The sequence below is a fragment of the Oncorhynchus keta genome, unplaced genomic scaffold (genome assembly GCF_023373465.1).
Source record: "Oncorhynchus keta strain PuntledgeMale-10-30-2019 unplaced genomic scaffold, Oket_V2 Un_contig_19551_pilon_pilon, whole genome shotgun sequence".
Taxonomy (NCBI): domain Eukaryota; kingdom Metazoa; phylum Chordata; class Actinopteri; order Salmoniformes; family Salmonidae; genus Oncorhynchus; species Oncorhynchus keta.
The window spans coordinates 3,961-7,476 of NW_026281538.1; the positions used below are offsets into that span (position 1 = coordinate 3,961).

The 3,516-nt window shown below is 46.6% G+C and overlaps 2 long non-coding RNA genes across 8 annotated transcripts; one reads left to right on the forward strand and one right to left on the reverse strand.

Moving 5' to 3' along the window:
* Window positions 1-753: 753 nt before the first annotated feature.
* On the reverse strand, window positions 754-2,543 carry LOC127920440 (uncharacterized). 5 transcript variants are annotated; one of them, XR_008106299.1, is made up of 4 exons: window positions 2,466-2,543; window positions 2,178-2,393; window positions 1,445-2,104; window positions 754-809 (listed from the first exon to the last, which is right to left on the reverse strand). It is a non-coding gene; the product is annotated as an uncharacterized LOC127920440 (long non-coding RNA). The 5 variants fall into 5 exon arrangements; XR_008106297.1 differs by lacking the exon at window positions 754-809 and adding an exon at window positions 824-879; XR_008106296.1 differs by lacking the exon at window positions 754-809 and adding an exon at window positions 842-949.
* LOC127920441 (uncharacterized) lies at window positions 889-3,153 on the forward strand. 3 transcript variants are annotated; one of them, XR_008106300.1, is made up of 4 exons: window positions 889-991; window positions 1,934-2,003; window positions 2,435-2,738; window positions 3,115-3,153. It is a non-coding gene; the product is annotated as an uncharacterized LOC127920441 (long non-coding RNA). The 3 variants fall into 3 exon arrangements; XR_008106301.1 differs by lacking the exon at window positions 3,115-3,153 and adding an exon at window positions 3,046-3,089; XR_008106302.1 differs by lacking the exon at window positions 3,115-3,153 and adding an exon at window positions 2,977-3,020.
* The last annotated feature ends 363 nt before the right edge of the window (window positions 3,154-3,516 follow it).

A 3,516-nucleotide genomic window follows, 5' to 3' on the forward strand; every position in this document is an offset into this window, starting at 1 on the left:
GTTTGGAAGAACTAGGCCTTGTCTCTTACCTTAATATAATAATAATATATGCCATTTAGCAGACGCTTTTATCCAAAGCGACTTACAGTCATGTGTGCATACATTCTACGTATGGGTGGTCCCGGGGATCGAACCCACTACCCTGGCGTTACAAGCACCATGCTCTACCAACTGAGCTACAGAAGGACCACAGCATACATTCTACGTATGGGTGGTCCCGGGATCGAACCCACTACCCTGGCGTTACAAGCGCCATGCTCTACCAACTGAGCTACAGAAGGACCACCTTGTTTGTGTCATGATTTCCATTTGGAGATTAATACAAATATTCCTTCTCTTTATTCTGTCTGTATCTGCAATGTTATTTACCTGATTAATCAACATGAAATACATTTAATACAATAAACATTTAAAAAACAAATTAACATTTAACAACAACTCAATTATCACCGCACTTTCGCCATTCGCTCGCTCAAAGCTGTCCCCATCGACTGGTATGATGTGGAAAAACCAAGATATGCGACGTTCCTGGGTTCTCAGACAGTAGTTCAGCGCTGCTCAGCTCCACCGCACACCATTGGCTAGTTTAGTCATGCCAGTCAGACATCATCAGAAGTCATTCACAGGTGTTCTGTCTTTGAGGCTTTTTGTCTGTCTGTCAGTCTCTACCTCTGTCTCTGTCTCCCCAGTCCCTTCTAACATAGCTGTTAGGTCTTTAATACTGTCTGTCAGTCTCTACCTCTGTCTCTGTCTCCCCAGTCCCTCCTAACATAGCTGTTAGGTCTTTAATACTGTCTGTCAGTCTCTACCTCTGTCTCTGTCTCCCCAGTCCCTCCTAACATAGCTGTTAGGTCTTTAATACTGTCTGTCAGTCTCTACCTCTGTCTCTGTCTCCCCAGTCCCTCCTAACATAGCTGTTAGGTCTTTAATACTGTCTGTCAGTCTCTACCTCTGTCTCTGTCTCCCCAGTCCCTCCTAACATAGCTGTTAGGTCTTTAATACTGTCTGTCAGTCTCTACCTCTGTCTCTGTCTCCCAGTCCCTCCTAACATAGCTGTTAGGTCTTTAATACTGTCTGCCCGTCTCTACCTCTGTCTCTGTCTCCCCAGTCCCTCCTAACATAGCTGTTAGGTCATTAATACTGTCTGCCAGTCTCTATCTCTGTCTCTATCTCTGTCTCCCCAGTCCCTCCTAACATAGCTTTTAGGTCATTAATACTGTCTGCCAATCTCTATCTCTGTCTCTACCTCTGTCTCTGTCTCCCCAGTCCCTTCTAACATAGCTGTTAGGTCTTTAATACTGTCTGTCTGTCTCTGTCTCCCCAGTCCCTACTAACATAGCTGTTAGGTCTTTAATACTGTCTGTCAGTCTCTACCTCTGTCTCTGTCTCCCCAGTCCCTTCTAACATAGCTGTTAGGTCTTTAATACTGTCTGTCTGTCTCTACCTCTGTCTCTGTCTCCCCAGTCCCTTCTAACATAGCTGTTAGGTCTTTAATACTGTCTGTCAGTCTCTGTCTCTGTCTCTGTCTCCCCAGTCCCTTCTAACATAGCTGTTAGGTCATTAATACTGTCTGTCAGTCTCTACCTCTGTCTCTGTCTCCCCAGTCCCTACTAACATAGCTGTTAGGTCTTTAACACTACTGTCTATCAGTCTCTATCTCTGTCTCTACCTCTGTCTCCCCAGTCCCTCCTAACATAGCTGTTAGGTCTTTAATACTGTCTGTCAGTCTCTGTCTCTGTCTCCCCAGTCCCTCCTAACATAGCTGTTAGGTCTTTTACACTACTGTCTGTCAGTCTCTACCTCTGTCTCTGTCTCCCCAGTCCCTCCTAACATAGCTGTTAGGTCTTTAACACTACTGTCTATCAGTCTCTACCTCTGTCTCAGTCTCTACCTCTGTCTCTGTCTCCCCAGTCCCTTCTAACATAGCTGTTAGGTCTTTAATACTGTCTGTCAGTCTCTACCTCTGTCTCTGTCTCCCCAGTCCCTCCTAACATAGCTGTTAGGTCTTTAATACTGTCTGTCAGTCTCTACCTCTGTCTCTGTCTCCCCAGTCCCTACTAACATAGCTGTTAGGTCTTTTCCACTACTGTCTGTCAGTCTCTACCTCTGTCTCTGTCTCCCCAGTCCCTCCTAACATAGCTGTTGGGTCTTTAACACTACTGTCTATCAGTCTCTACCTCTGTCTCTGTCTCCCCAGTCCCTCCTAACATAGCTGTTAGGTCTTTAACACTACTGTCTATCAGTCTCTACCTCTGTCTCTGTCTCCCCAGTCCCTCCTAACATAGCTGTTAGGTCTTTAATACTGTCTGTCAGTCTCTACCTCTGTCTCTGTCTCCCCAGTCCCTACTAACATAGCTGTTAGGTCTTTTCCACTACTGTCTGTCAGTCTCTACCTCTGTCTCTGTCTCCCAGTCCCTCCTAACATAGCTGTTAGGTCTTTTACACTACTGTCTGTCAGTCTCTACCTCTGTCTCTGTCTCCCCAGTCCCTCCTAACATAGCTGTTAGGTCTTTAACACTACTGTCTATCAGTCTCTACCTCTGTCTCAGTCTCTACCTCTGTCTCTGTCTCCCCAGTCCCTTCTAACATAGCTGTTAGGTCTTTAATACTGTCTGTCAGTCTCTACCTCTGTCTCTGTCTCCCCAGTCCCTCCTAACATAGCTGTTAGGTCTTTAATACTGTCTGTCAGTCTCTACCTCTGTCTCTGTCTCCCCAGTCCCTACTAACATAGCTGTTAGGTCTTTCCACTACTGTCTGTCAGTCTCTACCTCTGTCTCTGTCTCCCCCCAGTCCCTCCTAACATAGCTGTTAGGTCTTTTACACTACTGTCTGTCAGTCTCTACCTCTGTCTCTGTCTCCCCAGTCCCTCCTAACATGGCTGTTAGGTCTTTAACACTACTGTCTATCAGTCTCTACCTCTGTCTCAGTCTCTACCTCTGTCTCTGTCTCCCCAGTCCCTTCTAACATAGCTGTTAGGTCTTTAATACTGTCTGTCAGTCTCTACCTCTGTCTCTGTCTCCCAGTCCCTCCTAACATAGCTGTTAGGTCTTTAATACTGTCTGTCAGTCTCTACCTCTGTCTCTGTCTCCCAGTCCCTACTAACATAGCTGTTAGGTCTTTTCCACTACTGTCTGACTTGGTTCTCTGTGCCCAGTCCCCTCTATCATAGCTGTTAGGTCTTTAATACTGTCTGTCTGTCTCTGTCTCCCCAGTCCCTACTAACATAGCTGTTAGGTCTTTTCCACTACTGTCTGACTTGGTTCTCTGTGCCCAGTCCCCTCTGACCTTCACTTTTCTGGGGTTGGTGTTCAGGCTCTTTGACCTCAGTGATGGATACATCCTGTCCTCTGCCACAAGCAGAAGGCCTCCACCAGTATCTTTAGCCTCCGCTTCCTGCTTCTCCTCACCTCCATCTTGGTTGCTCTCTGACTTGCTCTTCCCTGGTTCCTGTGGTTCACTGTCTGTCGTTGTCTCTTTGGCCTCTGCCTCGTCCTTTGTATCTGTGGTGGTGGGGAC